At 37.1% G+C, this 24,798-nt stretch overlaps 1 long non-coding RNA gene across 1 annotated transcript; it reads right to left on the reverse strand.

The window, feature by feature from the left end:
- Nucleotides 1–10,977: 10,977 nt before the first annotated feature.
- On the reverse strand, nucleotides 10,978–12,704 carry LOC133298316 (uncharacterized). Its single transcript, XR_009749782.1, has 3 exons — nucleotides 12,497–12,704; nucleotides 11,731–11,810; nucleotides 10,978–11,259 (listed from the first exon to the last, which is right to left on the reverse strand). It is a non-coding gene; the product is annotated as an uncharacterized LOC133298316 (long non-coding RNA).
- Between the last annotated feature and the right edge of the window lie 12,094 nt (nucleotides 12,705–24,798).

The raw sequence follows: 24,798 nt of genomic DNA on the forward strand, positions 1-24,798 counted from the left end.
CTCACCCTTAAAATTTAAGTTCCCCTAATTTGGAGGTTTAAGAGGCAAAATATTAAAAATTATTTATCTACCCTTAGCATTAAAATGTGAAAACTACATAAATGTGAATCATTTTTAAATGTGACATTATTAGAAAAGTTTTAAATACCAACAGAATTTATCGACGAAAAATATTTCATCGAAAATAGTGACGAAAGTTTTCACGAAAATAATATTACGTCAAAAATAGAGACGAAATTAGAGATGAAACAAGATTTGACCATAAACATTGACATAAAAAATTTTCGAAAAAAAATTCAGTTAAAATTCTTGATAGAAATTAAATTCAGTTGAAACTTTCAACTAGAACATTTTCGTCAACTTTTTAAGGAAAAATATTTCAGTCAAAAATTTTTGATAGAAAAAAATTCTGTAAAATTTTTGTCAGAAAATATTTCAGTCAAATTTTTTTACGAAAAATATTTCTATCAAAATTTTCAACAGAACATATTTCCAGCGAAAATTTTCGATGAAAATATTTCCATAAAAATTTGTGACAAAAATTTTTTTTGTAAAAAACTTCGACAATTTTTTTTTTGTCAATATTTCCCTCAAAATATTTGTCAAAATTTTCGATGAAGAATATTTCTTCAAAAATTTTAACGAAACACATTTCCATTAAATAATTTTCGTAAAAAGTTTTGACAAAAACATTTATGTAAAAACATTTGACGGAAAAAAAACTCGTCAAATTTTTTTACAGAATCTAAATTCCGTCAAAAGTTTTCGACGAAACACATTTCTGTTGGACAAGTGGCATCAACTCAAGAGGGGGGGGTGAATTGAGTTTTAAAACTGTTTTCGCAAACTGCCTCACTTCCTTTCTTGAAAATGAATTTCTTGAGTATAAATGATTTGCTACACGTAGAGACTAAATAATAGTAAATGACTCAAGCAAGTAATTGGCAAGATATGAAATTAAATATGCTCAAATGATCTAACAATGCTTATGCAAAAGATAAGGGTTAGAGATATTGCAAACTAAATGTATCCTGGTTCGGTCACCACCATCGTGACCTACGTCCAGACTGAAGCCGCTCTACTAACTTTTACTATTCGGTTGAGCTTCAAAGGTGCTCAACAAACCACTACAATATTCTCCAAGACTTCGGTCACTTGGAGACCAATACTTTTCCTTCACTTACACAAGGGTTCACTCCCCTCTCAATTCAAGAAGTCAGAGTGAGGTGATTAAGAATGGCTAGGTACTCTCAAAAGTACATATTATACAAATTGAAGAACTAATAGGTGTATAGCTTCAAAAGAAAGATGAGCTCAAGTGTATGCAATGATCAAAGTAAGTAATCAATGAGCAATAATTGGCTAGAATGAGTAATAAAGGTTCAATAATTGATCATGGTCGTCCACTGTTCATTACTGTTGATGTGAGTATTTATATTGACATCTCATTTAAAAACTAGTCATTTATAGTCGTTGTGATCCGTACATATCTGGATATTTATTGGGCTAATATCCGGATATGGTATCCGGATATTCAGAGTGCAATATCCGGATATTTCACGGGAGCACCCTTTTTGCACGAATTCTAAATTTCTTTTCTTTCAAAATGGTTTCTATAACTTGGAATTCATGTAATTGGTTATGGAAACTATTTAAAAGTGTTTAGATCATGTAAGTACCTTCACAAACCAATTTTGGACACATCAAACCATTCATTTTGACATTTCTTTAACGCTTAGTAAAAGATGCATTCTTTTAAAGCAAATGAGTGATTTAAGATCACGAATATGTGCGATTACACTGTGCAGGGCTGCTTAAGTGCTTAAATTATCTTAGAGATCTCTTGATGCACTTTGGACTTGTTGAACCAAGGTTTTTAAGCATTTTTCGTTTAGGTAACTATATGAATGAACTTGAGCTCATGCAATGTTAGAATCTATACACCTTTATATACCAGTGAGGTCTTGGACTTGGCTTCATTCTTTGAGACTTGATGCTTGATTTGCATGCTTTCATATTTGCTTGATTTCTTTTGGATGTTGCTTCGTTCTTGAGCATTCTCCTTTGAGTTTGTTTGTTATCATCAAAACCATGTTGACGTGGCATAACTTTGAGTACGTCGCAACCACATCATCACTTTTCAATCTCTTCTTTTTTGATGATGACAAACTTTAAATTGAGAATGAGGGTTAGTGTAGCTTAAATTTATTTATTTAAAACCCAATACTCCCCCTTAGATCATGTTAGTTTCTTTCAATGATTAGCTTTCAAAATCTCCCCCTATTTATCTTGACTAATTGAATATTTCTCAATTTATTATACCTTTCTCCCCCTTTGGCAACATCAAAAGGAAGCGAGTAATCCAATAGAGAAGAGATCGTAAAAGAGTATGCAAGCAATAAAATAGTGCGATCAAATCTCAAGGAAAACACAATTCATAACATTAAGCAAAAAGTGATACATACATGAAAAAGATACGCGTAGTACTCAAACATATCATCAAACAAAAAGAGTACAAAGTGTCCCAAAAAAAGCATAGTCTAGCTAAGAAATTAAAAAACATCAAGCAATCCTAGACTAAGCATCACCCTCAGAGCCAAAAGCTATAGGAATCTCCTCATCACTGGAAGTGTCCTCGTCTAAAGCAGTGGCCTCATCATGATCGGCATGAGAAACACCATCACCACCAGCAGGAGAAACAAGAGAAGATAGGACTCAATACGAGTGAGGCGAGTAGAGATATCATGATGAAAGGCAATATGATCAGCTTCTTGTTGTTGAAAATAAAGCATGATGTCATCAAATAGTAGCCTCGGGGAGCAAGTGGAAGGGGCAGCGGAGCCGCAGCAGCAGAGGGATCTACTGGCATATCAGCAGCCTGCGGAGTGCTTGGATCCTCATCCATGTCGTCAGCAGAGGCATCGCCATATAAGGTGTAACAGCCCATTGTACACCGGTATTGTTAACATTAATTATGATATTAAGCGCAGTTACAATCACAGCAGTTCATTTATAAAAATGCGAGTAAACTTTTTCCGTTTATTACGCGAGCATTTAAACAATAAAAAGCGTAATAATTAAAAGTAGTGATCGTAACTGTAAAATCTTTGCGGAATACTTGTTTAACTTACTTTTATAACTTATTTTACTTACTACAAGTCACTAAGGGGTTCCCATAAACTCACTTAGCTAATTTCTCACTTTTACGTTTTCTACCTATCCGAACATGGTTCGGTCTTTATTTTTCTGCGGACAAACCGCATGACGCGTACTCCTAATCTTTTATTATGTTATTCTAGACTCAATTACCTTTCTAGGAAGCTATCGCATGAGTTATTTAGAGCTTTTTTTCTCCGGATATCGCCGTTTGAAGTTGGACAAGTAAAACTGCCAACAAACCCCAAAACAGCTCCAAACATCCTTCACTCCACGAATTACTGAAGAAAATTCACTCGACCAATTTCTGTAAAACTTTTATACAACAAACTAGGAACCTAAAGCTTCAATTTTATATATCATACACCTAATTTGACCAATAAACGAAGCGGGAATAAATTTCCCAAAATCGGTTCAGAACTGCAACACGTGCAGTGAGCAAATGGGCAGTCTGCACTCTCTGCCTTCTACAGGCCGACTTCCAATCCATATTTTTACCAATTTCACCACAAGATAGAGGACATCTCAAGCTTCAAAATGGCATATGGCACGTCCCTATCGGACCTCTATGGAGGGAGATATGTTTTCCCGAAGTTCACCTAAATTATGTCAATTTCTAGAAATTTCGCCATAGTTTCCTTTGTTTTTACAAAATTCCCTAAATTTGCTAATGTGATCTAGGACCTCAAATGTACCTAATAATCATTGGGTGGCACACACAAGGACCAACAATGCCTTGGGGCACTTACAACCCATCACAGTTTATTTTACTTATACAATACGTATCACATTGCTTCTTTTATTAATACTTAATATGTTTCAATCATCAAAGTCCAATTGCATGCCTTTGCTAATCATACACATACTCATAATCCTAAAATAGGCCTATTGCCCTTTCATCATATTACATATGTTTCACATTACACAAGATCCAATTATAATACTTACAATTATTCAATTTACAATATAATACATAAATCTCCAAATGTCATAAACTACATGTATCTAGACTTAGGCAAAAATAGCATGAACAAATATGACATAAATCTCATCCTAACAACATATACAATGTTCATGCCCTAAGTCTAGCCTACGCTCAGTGGCCATGAAAATGCAAAATACTAATGATTCTCTGGCTAATCATCCTACGGGCTTCTTGCCCGCCGCTCCTGTACCACTGCTTGGATCCTCATCCATGTCGTTAGCAGAGGCAACGTCATATAAGGCCTCATCATTCCATTGCCACTGACCATGTATGCGAATGATGTGCGTCTTTATCAACAGCTTCTTTCCAAAGCAGTTGTGACCAGTCCTGAGCTTCTTTTTCACCTCAGCATCCATGGATATGCCTTTAAGCTCCATAATGCACTGAATGAGCATAGGATATGGCAAGTGAGTAGTGGAGCCATACGATGCATCTCTCATCTGACAGCAGAGTGTGTGGCGCCGTCAATAGGAAGTTGAATAAGAATAGCTCACATGGTGAAGAGATCATTCTCCTGAAAAATGGCATGATTGGAATGCCTAGGGAGAATGATGTGAGAGATCACATATAGCAAGATGCGAGAGGAGATACTCAGCTTCTTGGCTGAGAGTCGGACCAAGTTGGCTCGTGCAGTCCTAGGACGGAGTATAGAAGTCACAAACGCCACAGGTCTAAGGAATGAAAGTCTGAAAAGTGAATCCCATCGAAGATGAGCGGCTCATCAGCGATCACAACATCATCCTCTAACTGGAAAGTGTATCCGATGAGCTCCTCCCAGTTATCAGGGGTGACTAGAATATTGACTCCTTTGACGCGGGATCGTAAAGTGCCACGAGAGTAATCGAGGTTCTTGTAGAATTATCTAACAAGCACCTCGGAGTATGAACAATGAAGTGCAGAAATTGACAGCGTCAAGAATCTGGCAAATATCAAACCCCTGAGCGGCAAAGAAATCAACGTCCAAATATTTCGGCTACAAAATAGGACAAGTGGAAACCGCTCGACAAATGTACAGACCTCGTTGGCATTCCCATCGAAGAGGAGACCAAAACTGGAACGGTCAACAATGGCAGCGGCAAGGCAGAGGCAGGGGCGTCAGCCCTCTTCTTGGAGCGGCGCTCACGTTAACCATCAGCCATAACGTGGAGGAAAAATGGAGCTGGTACAAAAATAAAAAAATAAAAGAATTTAGAGCCGGGGATGAACGAAAGCAAAGAAAAGAAAAAAATTGGTCTCTGTTCCAAAAACATGAATGACCGAAGGAAATCACGGTATAATGTGGATACACAAAGGATAGGTTTAAGAAAGAGAGATAACAGAGACCCACCTGAAGCACGCGAGGAAGGGTATGTGTGGATTTTGGAGAGTGACGCGTGAAGAGTCCCCAACGCTGCTGCTGCTGAGAACAAAAACTTCAAAGAAGAGGAATGGAGTTTGGAATGTGAGGATGAAAGAGAATGAGGGTTACGGTGTAAGTAGAGGAAGTGGGGTGATGGAGATGGATTTGGCAGAGAGGGAGAAGTGTCTTAGGGTTGTAGAAAAAAATAAAAAATATGGCAAATGAACGGTCATCTACTTTTTAAACATGCGACCCATGTTGATTAGCTCCACGATGAGGCTGAGAGAAGTTTCCTGAGAATTGGTCTCAGAAACTGATTTTGGAGCTTGGATCAACATCTCACGAAAATTATTCTCCATCGTCTGAAATCCTTTTTCCATAATCTCCAACATTTACTCAAACCTCTGATTGCTTTCTTCCTTGTGCTGCGTCAATTCTTCAGCAATCTTTTGAATCCTTATTTTGGTTTCTTGAATCCACCAAATGGAAGCACCAATTAATAAGGGACGTGTATCCTTAAGAGTAAAACCTCACAACTTTATTGAATATTTGCATGCATTACACATACCCCATGGTGAGGTATTTATTCACAAAGTTAGTTAGCCAACATGGCACAACTACATAACCCAATGTAACCCCTCATTACACGTATATAGCAACCTCTATTACACGTATATATCAGCAACTAGCATTTTTATTGTACATTGTCCAAGGCCCACGATGGACACCCTTTCATCCTCACACTTTTCTCCCTAACTACTCTATCTGTAACATGATGCCTCAATATCTTATCAAATTTCTTAGACATTTTCAAAATCAAATAAAATTGATAATATATGCCTCCAACCTATATTCACAAGAACCAAAAATATCACACCCTCAATTGAAATTAACTTGACATTACATATAGAAAGATAAGAATTTCCTTGAAATCTTGGTTAGAACAAGGCTTACATTCAAATTAAACTAGTTTCTTACACAAATATATAAAAATGATAAGTATCCAATTTATTATGTATTAAGGGTTAATATGAGCATAAAATTGATTTAAAAATAATTAAAAGGTATGAGAATTATAAATAAAGTGTTATTTTATTCTCAGCAATATTTTCATAAAAATTCTTATATTTTGCAGTAATTTTCAGCTCAATAAAAAGATAAATTGGAGAGCTTAAGTGGATTTGTTTTTCTGAATCATATAATTGATTGAAAATCTTATTGAAGATTCTCTTGAATATTTTTAAGGAAATTGTTTCCTTTAAATATAAAACAGAAGATTTTAAAGATTTGGTTGGAGATTATAGTAAAGATTCCATTGAAGATATTATGGGAAATTAAAAGATATGATTTCATCACTATAAAAATGTGGCACATTCAGAAAGAAGGGAGCTTTTGATAGTTAGAGCTTTTGAACATTTAAGAAGAGCAAATCCTACTTTAGAGAGAGAAACACATTTTTCATGCTTTGGAGCATCGAGAGCGGTTTGAATTCAAGAACAAGCTGGGGGTTTTGAGAATTCTTCACGCCATCACACCCATAGAGTTTGGGGGATTTTCTTTACTTTCTCTTGTCTTTGATTTCGCTATGTTAGGCTAGATTTTTATGTAGTTAAAAGTAGATGGAACCCAATTGAATTATTATGTTTATGGATTAAATTGTCTCTGTATTTTTTCTTTTTATAATTGAATGAATTTATCAATGTTTAGTGCTTTCTATGAGTTTTCTCCTTGTAAATTGATTTAGGAAAATTGTATGATAATAGGGATGTTGGTGCATGAACCCTGATTTGATAAATTTATCATAATCCTTGTGATCTAAGGATAGACTTAGGGTAATTATGCAATCTTTAGATTCTTGTTGTTAATGCATGTTTTCTTGGGAAACAACCGGTGAACTAGGATTCTTTCAAGATTACATAGAATTAAGGTAACAAGGGATTGGACCTTAATTACTTTAGAGGAATCGATTGGCATTATATTAAGGGCGGTTATTTGATTGTTTAATCCATCACACAAGAAGATATTGGGGGAATCAAAACCTTGACTATGCTCTTTCTTGATTTTCAAAACCAAATTCTTTTTCTTTGCTTGCTTTAAATTATGGATTTGTATGTTCTTGATTTTCTTTCTTTTCATCTCAAATTCGATTGTCCAACTAAATCGTTGTTAGCGAACTAGTGCTTGAAAACCAATCATCGTGGGAACGATCTCATACTCAGTACACTATTATTACTTTTTTGGCCGGTGCACTTGTCGAAGCTGCAACAAGTTTTTTGCGCCAAAAATTATTACCAAGTGAGCTTTAAGGCGATCCACTTGACCATCAGGACCAACCTTAACAGAATAAATCCAGCAGTAGCCAACAACAAAATTTCTAGACGCGAGAAGGACCAGATCCCAAGTACCATTTTGATGAAGGGCACTCATTTCAAACATTTGTTAGCAATATTCTGAGCCATAAGAAATTAAGGAAAAAGGGAATAATTAGAAGAAGCCCATATCTGAGCCCAAAACTCCACTTATAAATAGATGCCTAGATTAACCAAACCAAATCACTTCCAATCCTCGACATTTCTCTTCTTCTCCTCTTCTCATCTGCTACTCTTTCTTCTTACTTCAAATTTTATATTTTTATTTTATTTTATTATTATATTTCTTTAGCTACCAACCGGGCTTCTCTCTTCCCAAATCGCTTTTCTTCTTGAAGTTAGCAAACACGGAGACCAGGTGTTCCTAGTTCTTAGAAATAGGTTAATTATATGATTGAGAACATCATTTGGTTTAATTTTTGGAACAGTGACAAAAATGCCAAGTTTTGCCAAATATTATGTGTGGCAAGAACATCATTGGGTTAATTATATGAATATTATTGAGAACATCATTGGGTTTATTCATACATCATTGGGTTTAATTATTGAGAATATTATGTGTGGTTGTAATTAATTAATAGTAATCTTAATCCCTAGGTAATCGTAGGTTATCTTTTATATGAAATTCGGGTGTAATCATTATCTTTAGGTAGTAATATATATTTGTTTTATTTAATCTTAACCCTAGAAAATAATAGGAATATTTGTAAAAATAATTATATTATTTGGGAACTTTATTGGGTTTTAATTCCTATGGAAAATTGATTATGTGCAATATGGTTGGTAAAAATCTTAATACTTTGATGGTAAAAATTAACTATGTGCGATATATATATGCAATATGAGTCTTCTTGAATAAATTATGATACCCTTGAGTAATCTGATATAGAGGATATATTAAAGAAGAAACTTTCTAAATAAGGATTGAATGTTTCTGATTATGTATAAATAAATTAATAGTGGGAGAATAGCTTTGGGATGATACCTCCTAAAGTGATGAACACAACTTTTAGGCTTTATGCCTCGATATTTATTTGATGTGAAAAGATATTATCCGTTCTTCTCAAAGTGGTATCTGGCAGGATATCCGGGATACTAGAAGCAACTTTAGGAAGAGGTGTGCATACTAGGAAGACATGTTTTGATAATGGCCAATTTTGTTTATATGTGACCGTCAGGATATCCGGCTCTCATGGTAGATTGGCAGGATCTCTAGGTCTACCATGATTCTGTTCCTACTAAATGAACTTAAGATAATAAATAATATTTGATTCAATATTGATATTTAATTATGTGATTATTATATTTGAATTATATAAATTATGTTTTGATTAGGATTACCAGCTTAGCTGACTGTTTGTGTTTGTCTTTATTTGGATGCAATGATCCTTCGGGGGAGCATATTTTTAGTAAGTCAGGTTGCAAAGAATGGGGCTAGCAGTGGGCAGTGAAGATAACAACTCAGAGATTTATAGCTAGCTCGATATTTCACATATTTTTATTTATGCATAAGACATGTTTCTTTTGGGTTAAAATTTAGTTTTTGGTTTTATTTTTAATAAAATAAAGCTAGTCTTGCACTTGTCTCTGTACAGGTGCGGTGGTAACATTTCCCTAAATCAATTTTAGATTAGCTTCCGCAGTATTTATGAGATCAAATAAAAATAATTATATGCAAATTTTGGCAATTATATAATTATAAGTATATTTTAAAATTGTTAGAAATTTGAGGGTGTCACACCGAGGGAGGAGATGCAGTCGGATGTGAGCCCATAAAAATATCTGGAGAACCATGTTGTAACTCATCAAGAGAAGAGATGAATGAAAGAGAGTCAGAAACATGGACTAGTAAAGGCGGAAGGTATTCAAAGGTGTCTGCAGGGAGAAATGACTGAACAGAATCAGTGTCCATAAGAGTAGTATAAGAGCCCAAAAAAGGAACTGATTCAAAAAAAAAGAAACATCTGCCGAGATAAAGTATCAACGTAAAGTCAGAGAGTAGCAACGATAACCCTTTTGAGACCGAGGATAACCCAGAAAAACACATTGATTAGACTTGGGAGCTAGTTAATCCAAGCCTGAACCGAGATGGTGAACAAAACATGTAGAACCAAACACATGTGGGGTTAGAGGATATAAAACTTGATGGGGAAACAAAATAGAGTGAGGTACCTGGTGATGAAGAACAGATGAGAGCATCGATTAATAAGATAGCATGCAGTGAGAACAACTTCACCCTAGAATTTATAGGGAACATTGTCATCAATTAACAAAGCACGAGTAGTCTCAAAAAATGGCAGTTCTTGCGCTCGGCTAAACCATTTTGTTGGGGTGTATAAGGGCAAGATGTTTGATGAAGAATGACATGAGATGAAAAAAATTGTTGAAACTGATTAGATGAATACTCACATGCATTATCACTATGAAAAGTACGAATAGGAATACCAAACTGAATTTTTATTTCATTAAAAAATAACTGAAAAACAGAAAAATAACTCAGAACGATTTTTCATTAAAAATAACCAAGTACATATGGAATAATCATCAATAAAAGTGACAAAATACTTAAACCGTAAAGTAGAAGAATGACGACTTGGTCCCCAATATCAGAATGGACCATAGATAAAGGAGATAAAGCTTGACAACTAAGACAGCTTGGGAACGTACTACGAGTATGTTTCCCAAACTGACAAGACTCACAATTTAAACTAGAAAGAGACAATAAATGTGGAACCATCTTTCGAAGCTTGACAAGACTTGGATGACCCAAAAGAGCATGTATAATGAGAGGAGAATCCACGTTGGAGCAGGCTGAAGAAGAAGAAGGAAACAATTGATATAGGCCATGAGACTCGCATCTTTGGTAATATCCTTCCCTTAACTACGATCCTAGAAGATGACAGATGTAACACCCCGTGTATACTCGGAATATTAACATTACATCGTATTAAACGGTGCTTAATTAAAAATTGCGGAATATTCTTTTTCTTTTCAATTATGACGTCATTATCAATTACCAACTTGATTACTTAATCAATTTCATAAAATATCGCCTGTATGTAAATTGCAATAAGACATCTACTGAAATACCTCAATATATAAATAAAGTGTGTATCTAAATCACGGTATTACATCTCGTAATCCGGACAATATCCTGATACATTATTACAACTCCAAAAGACTCAAAACATAAACAAGACATAACAATACTATGTGTCATGGACAATCCCCATGCTCACCAAATAAACATAGTAAACAACAAGTCTCAACATAAAACTCCAAAGCATAAACTGAAGCTATAAGCATAAAAGCAGCATACAAATCCAGCATCCAATCATGGCAGCATAATATAACAGCAATCTAACTCAGCTCCGGCCTCCTGCCGCCTGAGGTCTCAACATTACCTGACCCTGAAATAAGCATTCCCCAAACGTGGGGTGAGATCTCTAAACTATAAATCTCAGTAAGACAAGGGGTCCTCAAGGATCTTCCACCCCAAGCTCACTTACATGTGCAATATAAGTTCAAAAAGCATTTATATCATTATCAGTTCCAAAACTATGTAGTGCAACAGATATCTATGGCATGTGTGTAATCACTATCTACTGGCCAGAGAAATGTAGGAATACGTCTATTCCCTACATGTAGTACAAGGAACACCGCTTGCACCTCACCCACAGCCTCACCCTATTGTATGTTCTACATACTCAGGCTTACCGTATAGGTGGAACACCTCCATGCATATCAACAAGGCACTAACATACAATAGCTCAACAGCATTTCCAAAACATCAAAAGTATGTAACACAGCATGCATATACCATATCCCCATGGAACATGGTGGAACCACAACATGGCTAAACCGAGGACACGAAAGCTTACCTGTACCCGTATGCCCCTCCGACTCGAACTCGGTATCACAAGGGTCCACACCACAAATAGAATCCAATGCACTCACAGATCTGGTTCAATGACCATCATAGTATCAATATACATATTCTAAAATTCCAAGGAAATCGGATATTATTTTCTTTTTCATTTCGAACCAGAGATCCTTTTTAAAACATACCATTTAACTTATTTAATTTTAGATCATTATTATTTTATATATATATATATATATATATATATATATATATATATATATATATAACCACAAAATATATATTTATATATATATATATATATATATATATATATATATATATATATATAACGTCCCCTGTAACAATCATATAGGCATAAGCATAAGCATGCCTTTTGTTTATTAGCTTTCATTGCCTTTTCTTTATTAGCTTTCGTACTTCCGTTTCATTCACAGCTTTCGTTGTAACAATGTATAAGCATAAGCATGCCTTTTCTTTATTAGCTTTTGACTATATATATATATATATATATATATATATATATATATATATGTATATGTATTAAACTAATGCTTTCAAAGACCCATTTCTAAAATATGCTTTCTTTCAAGTTGGACCAAAGCCTGACCGATTGCTACAAAAGATTCAGACTTTCAATTTAAAAACTCACGCAACCGGAAGCAAATAGAAAAAGGTAGCGCACAGTGAAGCTATTGTAACAGTAACATATAACAAATATTATACTCAAAATTAAGGATTCATAAAGGGATAATTAAGTTTACCTGGGTTCTTTTTAGAACAGAAAAATGAAAACTTGAGAGGTTTAGAAAGCACTCAAATCTTCAACAAAGGGTTCTCCTTCAACACAACTAAAGCTTTAATGGATGGGTGGTGTTTCAATAGAAGAGAGGAAGAAAAAAATGGAAACTTTAGAGAAGAAGGCTAGGACTCCAAGAAACTCTAAAGAGAAGCCACACTCAGCCGCTGAGTTTATTTCAAAAAACACACCTTGGGTTTTGTGCCCAACTATTGTATTTATAGGCCACTTAAGGGTTAAAACACACAGTATTAGCTTTAATTGCTACGCTTAGCATTTTAATCCCAAACTCTGGATTCATAACCTACTCAATTTTACAAGAATTTTCATATTTTTATTATATTTTTCTGAGCACCTTTCCGGTACGTGCTTTTCATAGCCAGTATCAGTTTCTGGCATCAGTTCTCATTATTTGGACTTGAAACTCATTTTGCAAGTCCTATATATTATTCTAGTAATTATCATGCACTTACATTAATTTTCCGGGATACTTTTTCGGTACGCATTTATACCGACTAGCAGAACCGGTATCTGCACTTTTCTTCCGAAAAGCGACTTTCACCATTCTTAATCACTTACCAAAATTATTAAAGCCTCTTAATAAATATTAGGGTCAATTATGGAATCATTTCCTATTTTTACATAATTAATTAATTAAATACCTTAATTAACGGTGCAGGTTCTTACAACAGAGGTTTTAGTAAAGGAAATAACCAATCAATGGATTTTGTCAAACGACTAATAGAAAGTAAGTTAAAAGGAGAATCTGGAACATCAAGAACATGGTCCAAAGATAAATGAGGTAAAAGAAGAATCATGTTGATCCCACGGGATTAGACCAGAAACCCATTTGCTATAATAATAATAGGAAATGAACCAGTGGTACAATGAGTAAGGACTTATTACCGTAAATGTGATCAGAAGTCCCACAACCAAGAGTCCAAAGGCCTAGAGAGAGTAATGTAACACCCCGTGTGCACCCGATGTATTATCATACAATCGTAATGGCGTAGCTAAATTAAATGCGGAAGCTAACTTTTTCTTTTCAATTATGATGTCATTATTATTAACCGAGTTGATTACTTAATCCTTTTTTCAAAATATTTTATGTATGTAAATTGCAATAAATAACTAACTGGAATACCTCATATATAAATGTGTATCTAGTCACGGAACCACAACACGTAGTCCGGACAAAATCCTGATTCATTAAACAACACGAGTCTAAAAAAACAAAGCATAATCAATGTGGCATGGACAATCCTCATGCTCACAAAATAAGGTAACAAAGCCCAACATAGTCTAAACTCAAACAAAAACATAATGGCAATAAATCATGGTAAACAGCCAGGCATAAAAGCACAACATCATATATCTTAACTCAGCTTCGGCCTCCTGCCGCCAGAGGTATCAACCCCCAAGGTACCTGAACCTGAAAATGTGTCCCAAACGTGGGGTGAGATCTCTAAAAAGAAATCTCAGTAAGACAAGGGCTCCTTAAGGACTCTTCCGCCCCAAGCTCACTTACAAGTATATAATAAGTTCAAAAAGCTAAGTACAATGCATGAACATGTTGAAACAATATAATAATGACTATATATCCAAATACTCCAAAAGTCATGTACCACAGTTCATATCTCATGTGATGTATGCAAGTGCGGTTCAACTGGTCAGGGAACAAGATAGGATTTATGCACGTCTACGACCTATCTAAACATAAGGGTCGCAGCCTTATGCCTTACACACCAGGGTCGCAGCCTGATCATGTAAGTAATCAACATCACATCCATACATTACATCAACAGTTAAATCAACATATCTCAGGCATATATCAATACATATTTCATCTTTCTTAAAAGTATACATGCATATAAACCACCCTCCCATGGAGGTCGGTGGAACAAGCAACAGATCAATCCGAGGACACGAGTGCTTACCTGTCAAGCTAAACCCTCCCTCACGACTCGATGTCCAAAGGATCACAAGTAATAATAGTGTCCAGCAAGGTTATAAATCTGTTTTCATAACATTCATACTATCAATAAACATATCATTGTTTTTCAAATTTAAAAGGAACATTATTTTTTTTTCGTTCCGCTTACTGCAGGCTCTTTCCAAAGCCACAAGCACTAAACTGTCTTTACCATTTTCAAGACTAAAATTTCATATCTTTACCAAATATTCTAATATTTTCTATATTAAACTAGACATCCTAAGCTTTCCAACGATATACTTTATGTCTCAATCGGACTTATATAACTCCGGTTATGTTTTTCGCAAGGTGACTGCTGCAAACTGAATTTCTAGCAACCAAGTCGCGATTTCAAACTACCACTGCGACCAATCCACTTATCCAATGACTATGAAATTTTATAGGATTGTATTCCTATGTGTTAGCTTAACATAGGTTCAAACCTCACTCAACTTGGAGATATGTAGCTCGAGCTATCGCAATTTTACTAAACTAGGTCGTTGTTGTCACATTTGCACTACGTAATCGATTACCAAACAATGGGTAATCGATTACTCAACATGGTAACCGATTACCAAAACCGTGTAATCGATTACTGCGCATGGTAACCGATTACCAACAAAAATTAAGCGATTACCACGTGGGCAGAACAGAATTCTGCAGAATGTTTCTGCATAATCCGAAGTGGTAATGGTTTCTCATGATCCAAGGTTCGGTTTTTCATCAAAACAGATATTCCAAAGCATTAAACATGCATAGATTAACAACTTTTACCTTGATTAACCAAAGTTCCCTCATTTATTGACTTAAACAAGCTAAAACCATGGTTTTCAAGAGGAATGATCATGGTATACCTATGGGGGCTCAAACACAGCAGAACAATGTGCTCTTAGAGCTCTCAGATCTGTCCCAAGAAGTCAGATTACACAAGCCACGAATTGGTGACCAAAGCTTGGTCCTTTCTCTACCAAAATGGCACCTTGAAGCTTCAAATGCTAAGTAAATAGCCTCCTCCCCAAGAACTCAGAACACAGCCCTCGCACACTCAAGAAAAGAGGCTACCAAACTCAGAAATGCCAAGACTTCCACCCTCCCAAGGCTAGAGCACACTCATACAAGGAACTTTTGGGAAGAAAGCAAGAGAAAAGGTAGTCTCTTTGTGCTTCAATGGAGGGAAGAAGGTGGAGGAGGGTGGCTGCCACTCAAAAACTCAGAAAACCAACGTAAAGGGGTGGGAATTCTGACCTAGGGCCTTATGCCCATGTATTTATAGGTGCACTTAAGTTTAATCCCACTGTATTAGGACCAATAGCTACGCTTATCATTTTAATCTCAAACTTCATATTCTCAACCTAGCCATTTTTCTATGATTTTTCATATTTTTATTTTATTTTTTGCAGCACTTTTCCGGTACGTATTTTAACGCTGTCGCTATTAGTTTCGACACTTATTCTCATTATTTTGACTCTAAACTTGACATACTAGTCCTAGATATTATTCTAGTAATATATACATACTTTTTATTATATTTCGGGATACTTCATTGGTACGCATTTATATCGTGAAGCAGAACCAGTATCTGCACTTTTCGTCAGAAAGGCGACTTTCAACATTATTAAGTCCTTATATTAATTATCCAAGTCTTCTCATAATTATTCTAGGTCAATTATGGAATTATTTCATAAATTCATATTTAATTACTTAAATTCCTAATTTAACGGTGCGGGTTTTTACATGTAACTGAGAGGTCGCAGTAAAAAAATTACGAGTGGAAATAATGGATGCAGTAGGACCAGATGCTTGCTTCTCGGACCACCAAGTCACGAATTCATTAAGAAGAGCGGCAGAAGGTTGCGCAACAGAAGGTAATCCTGGAGAAGGAGCAATAGCCTAAGCCTGAGCAACATAAGCATTTCAAGGAGGCTTAAATGGAATCCTAAGCAAGGTAGACATCACATAATCCAGTGCAGGAACTATAGCAGACCCCAAAATTTGATCCCGATTGGCAGACAAATGGGAAGGTAAACCATATAAAATGAACAACATAAAAAGGGTATTGCGTTGTTATTGCTCCTTAGTAACATCACCAGTAAGGGGCAGAAGTACAATAAGATCATGAAGCAAATTCTGAGCTTTCCTCAAATACTCAGACATAGGACAATTGAAATTCCGAGGGGCAAAGGTAGTTATCAATTTCTGACACACACCATAGAGTCATTGTGTATCGTTGGTGTACAATGCCTTTGCCTGACTCCAAATAGCTTCACAGGTATTGGCAAGTCAAAAAATCTGCTTAATTGAAGGATGAAAAGTTGCTTGAATGAGACTGCACAACTGAGCATCAATCATCTTCCATCGTGTGCGTTCATTAGCCGCGATAAAGTCAGCCTTAGCAGTGAGATGGGATGTATAATATTGCCCATCCTACCAAAATCAAACATCTGACGACCAAGAATTATAGTTCGACCCATCCAATTTATCCACACTCAGCGGAGCAAGGATATAATTGAAAAAAATAGTAGACTCCGACTTGGGGGCAGTCGGAGACCCAGAAATAGAATAGATAAGGGAATCTATAATCACCCAACAAAAGAAAGATCAGAAAAATCAGAAAGACATATCACAAAACTAACCGATAGGAGGGATCTTTGCGTAAAAAAAATAATGTCAAAACACCAAAATAGAACCAGATCCAGAATCGTCATGGTGAGACGAGAAGAACGCCATGATGGGCCGAAAATCTGTGCCCATCTAAGCCCATTTTGATGGCAAAATACCATTCGTTCCCTCACCTGATGAGCAACTTCAGCACTAAAAACACATGTTTTGTATCTTTATGACAAAAAGACAGTGGGGAACGGAAGGTGACGTAATTCTTGGAATATATATAAAAAGGGGAATGGATTTGGGGCATTAAATACACCTGCTTCCCTCACTCAATCTTTCTGACCACTTTTCAGGAAATGGTGAAAAGAAATTTCCAATTAAGCACAAGTGGGCAACACTCAACCAAGGAGAAAGGTGCACAGCAGGGAATAAAAGGCTCCTATTGACCGAAAAAGAAAGCAAGGCGTGGGAGGTTCAGAAGTAAAGACAAATCTTTGCAAAAATTGTCCCATCCAGCCACGTGCGCCCCACAAAGCACTGTTCACACCGCCCCTTTCATGCAGTCAAGAAACCAACTCCAAGGAATTTACAAGTTTGTCATTCACTCTTCTACCTATAAATAGGGCGTTCCAGCACGAAGACAATCATCGAATTCCTAAGGGGCCGTTCCAGCACGAAGACAATCATCGAATTTACAAGTTTGCCATTCACTTTGTTTATTTTTGTAGTTTTTATTTGTACAGTTTTAACTTTAGTTAAGTGACAACACTTCTTCTTCTTTCTGTATCACCCACTTGAGACTCTTCACGAGCAAGAACCACCTTCTCCACTTTTCATTTTGTTGTAAGCAACTTGTTTTTATTTAAATACAAGTGTTATTTCTATCATTTCCACTCGTTATCTCCAAACTGAATCTCGGGTCTAAGGGACTTCAGTTTGGAATAATTATGTTTAAATTAGTAGCCATGGGCTAAACTATCTGTGGAATGGGAAAACTACAAAGTTCTTAAAAATTTATTTTTGAAACTCTTGTATTACAGCTTTTGTGTTTCTCTGGTTAAGTGTGCTATCTTCATTGTGTATCTTTGGAAATCGAACACATACTGAGAAAGGATCTTCCGTAAGGAAGGGATTTCAGACAGCTTAACCAGAGGGGGAAGGCAGTACTGTGGAAACAGTATTGTTGGTTGCCTTAGGAATAAGGGGCCACTTCGTTCACTTTAAGGTTCTGCACTAAGTACCTGTTGGAGTCAAGGGAGCAATAGGAATATGGAAACTTGTGAGCCATCTAGTCCATAAGCTGAGGAATCAGACGTTGGCAGAAAAGGAACTGGAACAAATACTTAAGTGTTGGGTCCTGAGTAGAGAAAATAATTATTTATGAATGGAGCAGTTGATCTGTTCCTTCTGTTATTATTATTTTTAAACCATCCACCATGTTTTCTCTTGACTATTGTTATTACTTTTTGTATCTTCTTTATTTAATTTTGTATCTATAAACCTCTCATGAATACTGATGTTCCTTCCCTAAACAAGAAGGTTGACATATATAACGAAGTGATGAGTTGTTTGTTGTCTGATTGAACCTACTGTCCTTGAGGAACGTTGTCAAGACAGTAGGGAACGTTTGACCAAACAGGTCAATTACTAACTTTTCTTTTCATTTTCATTCCTTATAAAACAGTATAAGACATTAATTAGAGTTCTATCCTCGTGGAAACGATAATCTGGGCATAATACTCCTATTTATTACTTGATATGTGCACTTGCGCACTTGGGTTGAACTAAGAGAACACTGGAGTTCTTTCTTTGTAAACTGAGGAACGTTTTCACCATACTATATTTTCATCCAACAGCCTCTAAGCACCCAACAAGTTTTTGGCGTCGTTGCCGGGGATAGATACACTAAATTTTGTCCATATTATTGTTTTAAAGTACATACATACACTGTATATTTCATTTTCATTTTTTTTTCTGTTGTCACATATTCTGTTGATCAATATTATCTTTTTTACGGTTTATGAGTGGAGAGTCTGAAACAGATTCTCCCCACTCCACTTAGATACTTGAGTTCTTCTTTGACCCTGAGCTAGAATGCACCTTACATAGAAGAAGGAGAAATCTCAGGGAAAATATTTTTGAAAACATGGCTGATCATAACAACAACAATGGTGACATCCCTCTTGAACAGAATTTCAGAACCGTGGCTGCTCCTTTCAGAGCAGACCAGAAAGGGGAGTAATCCTTCCTCCTATAGCCCCCAATTTTGAATTGAAACCCATCATGTTCCACATGATAAGGGAAGCTGGAGTCTTTCATAGACTCCCTGCAGAAGATCCTTACACACACCTCACAAACTTTCAAGATATCTCTGATAATTTTAAAGCTGAGGGTGTGACAAAAGAAAGTATGAGAATGAGGCTGTTTCCTCACTCCCTAGGCTCAAAAGAAAAGACATGGATGAAAACTCTCACCCCTGGATCCATACACTCTTGGGAGGAACTTTCTAACAAGTTCATAGAAAGGTTTCTCCCTATGTCTCGACAAGCTGATGTTAGGGCAGAACACTCTAACTTTAGAATGTTTCATGGAGAAAATATTTATGAAGCTTGGGAGAGATACAAGGACATCATCAAAAAATGTCCAAACTATGGGGTAGAGAGTTGGGAAGTTTTGCAGTCTTTCTATGAAGGCATTGATCATACTTCTCAATCACATTTAGACTTTGCTGCAGGAGGATATTTTTTTCACAAGTACCCTCGAATCCAGGTAAGAGATCATAGAAGGCACTACAGAAAGATGTCTCCAGTGGCCACTGGACAGGGTGAGTCCAGTAAGGAAGCCAGGCATGCTCGAACTAGACAAACAAACTGCCATGGAGTCTCAACTGGCCACACTGATGAATGAGGTGAAGAACCTGAAAGCTGATCAAGAATAACCAAGGATGGAAGTCTTACAACTCATAGCAACTGAGAGTGAACCATGCTCAGCCTGTGGTGACCTTCATGATTCAACAGACTGTCCATCTACTGCCTTGGTGTGTTATGCAGAAAACTTCGAGAACAGAAACTTCAACCAGGCTAGAGATAACCAAACTGCAGGTAGCAACAATAATCAAGACCCTGGAGGAACCATAGTGAAGGATCAGAACCATAATCTGCAATGGAGACCACCCATGAACCAAAGGCCATACAACAATCAGCAGCAGCAGTATCAACAAGGCAAAAGCAGTGGGAACGGAGCATATGAACCACAGAGAAAAACCAATTATGCTCCATTCCAAAGAGATGACCAACGTATCAACACCCTAGAAAGCTATGTCAAAGAATATGTCACCAGGAACGATGCTGTGGTCAGAAACATTGAGTCTCACCTGAGACAGATAGTTGCTAGCCTTAACACCAGGACACCAGAACATTTACCAGGGGATACTGAAGTTCCCTCAACAACCTCCCCAGAAACCTGAGAGGTTAGTAATATGTCTAGCTAAAGACATTAAACTAAGCGCTGACTGGGAGGCAACCCAGTGGATACCTTTGCCCTCTAACAATGAGCAAAGTTTTGGGGTGGTTAAACTTAACCACATAGCTCCCAAAATGGAGGGAACTTCTGATGTTCAACTCCAAGTCCAACTAAAATATGTTCCATTTCAGGAACGTAGTTTTGGGGTGGTTCAATAACCACATATTTCTATCAAATAAAAATTTAATTGCACACACCTTCATTCGCAATTTTTAAATAATTAGTATTTCTTTACCATGCAAATTCTGTTTAGAGTTCTTTTATTAAGTAGGTTTGTATTTATTAGGAATTAATTTATTATTATAGTATAGGTAAAAGACAAAGGGAACGTTCTCTGGCTTAGGAGATAAGAGTGACAAGGACACCTGTCCATGCTGAGTCACTTACATACACACAACCGTTATTAAATCTGCATTCATTGCAAATTTTGAAAACGTGCCCTGAAAAAGAAACTGTCTCCTCAGCCATTAATGCAACTTCTCCTACCCTATTCCCCTCTCTCCCACGTTTCTAACCTAAAACTGTTCCACCTCCTTACCACCATAAGAAGCAGTTGAATACCACTCACCCTGACCTTTCGTTCCATAACGTCCCCATTCCACCACCTCCTCAACTCCATGTCTTTAACCTTCATGTCCTGAAAAACCTCTCATTTTTTCCTCCCCTGCATGCTTATTTAAACTCGTCCCTTGTACTCTTCCATATTTTTCATTCTTTGCTAACCTTAGAAAATTTTGCTCGTATTCTCATTCCCCTCTGCATTGTGCCCTAACCTTCTTTTTATTCAACCATGACTAAACTCTCAGTGACAGTTACTCCTGTGGCCAGCCGTGATCAGGAGCCCGAAATCACTGAGGAGGTTGTTCATCTCTATCCAGAGAGGAACATCTCCATGAAAGACAAGGCTCATCTTCCTTCATTTGTGAAGAAAGCCTTGAACAGCCTGAAGTGGCTTCGGTTTGCCACTGACGAACGAGAAGTCAACATCTCGTTGGTAGGAGAGTTCTTGTACCATGCCAAGAGACTCCTTAAGGATAACACCCAGGATGAGGTAACTGTCAGGGGGAAGAAAGTGTCATTCTCCCCTTTTGCCATCAAGGAAGTACTCGACCTCTCCACCATTTCCAAATGCCCATACTAGGAATATATAGACAGCAAAGACATCTTGAAGTTCACAAGGGACGTTAAAAGCCTGATAGCTATCGAGAAACTTATCTACTCCAAAGGATCCCTCTGCAAGGCAAGCATGAGAGACGAAGCCAGATTCTAGGCTTTGTTTGCCAATTCTAACCTCACTCCCTCCACCCATAAAGCTATTGTCAAGTGGGCACTCCGGCTACAAATCTACTGCATTATGAGGAACATTTCTTTTGATGCAGTACCCCTTATCTATGGCAGTCTGAAGAGGGAGATAAAGAAGACCACTGTTTGTCTTCCCTGCCATATTACAGAGCTCTATCGAAGAGCTGGAGTGGAGACTTACAAGGATGATGAGCTGGTGACAGCCTTTGTCATCGATTCAAAGACCTGGAGTGGTCTGAGAAGCACCTACAATGAGACCAGCGAACCAGTCCCTGAGGCATTTAGGCATACTGATGCTGGTGATTTTGATGAAGAAGAGGGCTTTGAGGCCACAGAGAAGACAACCACGAAGGCCACCCCTTCAAAATCATCCACTTCTGCCTACACTCAGGCAAGAAGAACTATTCCACCTCCCACCAAGGTGAAGAAGGAAGCCCCTGCTGCTACTGAGAGAAAGCAGGGCAAAAATAAGTCCCCTTCCAAAGCTCCCCCAAGAAAGGGAGAACGTTCCAGTCAGAGGCTGCAGAGAACCTTCAGCAGCACCAAACGGTCAGAGGGAGCATCCTCTGAAAAACCTATCACCCTCTCTGACAAGGATGGGGACAGTGAAGACAATGAGCCTGTCTCAAAAAGGCTGAAGACTGGAGGAACGTCTAATCCACACCAGCTGCTAGGGAGCCATCCCCAAGTAGCTCTGCTACTCCATCTCCTGACATTCTGTCCCCTCCACCATCACCTGCTCATTCTTCACCACCACCAGTGATGCAACAATCCTCTCTTAGGCAACAAGAAGGAGAGGGAACAAAGAAACAGATGCAGCACCTGTTGCAGAAGAACAGGTGGCTGAGCAAGAGGCTCAGCCACAAAAGAACCTTGATAAAGGAAAAGGGATTTTGGTTGAATCCCCTAAAAAGAAAAAGCCAGTTGGTCCCAGATAACTCAGTCTGGGAGGGCCCCTCTCTTGTCCCATCATCCGTCCCGACACTTCTGGGGACAAGGCCATAGCAAGGGCTCTGGTAGAAGAGGAGGGCGTAGAAGTCCCTCTACTGATGAAGGAACAAACAACAACCGCCCCTTCTTCCTCAAAAACACAGGAGGTTGCTGTCAGGCAAGCACCTGAAGGACCTCAAGCTTCTGGCAACATCAACCAGAAGAAAAAGAAGCCATCCTCCCCCATTCCAGCAATCCCCATTGGCTCAAGGAGAAAATCCCAGATAGGGATTGCTGAACTATTTGAAATGTTGGGGAAGAAGATGGAGAAGTTGCTGCCTGAGATTCCATCCGTTCCTCAGATCAACATGATTGATACCACTGAAGAGCTGAAGGCTCCTGGGAACGAAATGGATCAACCCTCTTCTGCTGTCAATAAATTCCAGGAACAGCAGAGAACAAAAAGAGGGCATCTCCTTCACACCATCAGAGACAGCATCAGCAGCATCAGGACTGCACCATCTGCACCAACCTTGCAAGCTGTCAGGGACGAAATCAGGAAAGCATCAGAATCCCTGCAACTTGATTACTCCCTGCACAACACCAGAGCTGAAGAAACTCCTCTTTAAGAACACACAAGAACGAACAGAAACCAAAGAAGCTCTCAAAGCTTTTGGTACATATCTGGAGGGGAAAATCACTCAGTTGGAGAACAGAGTGCTGGATATGGAAGGGCAGCTGGTGCACATCCACAATGGTAGGATAATGATGAGATCCACCATTGTGCACCTCACTGCTGTAATCAGCGACTGATGAGTCTCCAATTTACTATGTATTAAGGGTCAATATGAGTGTGAAATTGATTTAAAAGTAATTAAAAAGTATGAGAATTATAATTAAATTGTTATTTTATTCTCAATAATATTCTCATGAGATTTATGATATTTTGCAGTAATTTCAACTCAATAAAGAGATAAATTGGAGATATCAAGTAGAGTTGCTTTGGATTTCTGAATCATTGAAGACATTATCAAATCTTCGTTTGAATATTTTTAAGGAAAGTTTTCCATTAAATTAAAAAGAGGAAGATTTGAAGGATTGATTCAAAGATATGATTAGAAATTCTATTGAAGATTTGATCAAGATTTCTAAACAAGGCATAAACTCTATAAATAGAGACCCAGACCTCATGGCAAACAATCTTTGGCTGGAGAGAATTCTTGAAGGCTCATGCTGGAGATCAGGATTTCGACAGAGTGGAAGACCGGAGATCATTGATTCTTCTTCTTCTTCATCTTCTTCTTCTTCTTTATTGCTTTTATGAATTCTTTTTATTTGAATTTGTTTAAGCCAGCTATGTCTGGCTAGTGTATTTTTGTAGTTAGGAATCATGGACCCAATGTGAATCCTTTATAATTTCTGTATTGATATTTTATAAGTTAATTAGTTAGTTTGTTTTATTCTACGTGGTTTAATTTTTCATATCCTGTTTAGAACTGATCACTCTAAATTATAGGGCTTTGAATGTTAGAATTCACAATAGACATATTGGGGTTTTAATCTGGACAAGGGTAGAATAACAATTTGTGTATGATCTTGACATAGGCTTACATAAATTGCAGACTCATAATTCATTTGTTTAATGCTTAATTCAAGAGGGATTACTAAGACATTAGGATTCTAATTGGATTAAAGGGTTAAAATCACTAAGACATTAAGGTTCAACTATTTTATAGAGAAATAATGAATTGTCTGAACAAACGAATTAATTAATTATAAAATACAATACAGGAATATAAGGGAGGAACGGAGGTGAAGTGCATCCTGGTTACATAATTTTTATAAATTTTTTCATCAATATTTTCTCACGTTCTTGATATCTTCTTGCATGCGTTCAACCTTAATTGTTTTTAAATTCTGTTTTTAAATATTAT

This window comes from Gastrolobium bilobum, unplaced genomic scaffold (genome assembly GCF_033153095.1).
Source record: "Gastrolobium bilobum isolate Gb01-03AN ecotype WA unplaced genomic scaffold, APGP_CSIRO_Gbil_v1 utg26896, whole genome shotgun sequence".
NCBI lineage: Eukaryota > Viridiplantae > Streptophyta > Magnoliopsida > Fabales > Fabaceae > Gastrolobium > Gastrolobium bilobum.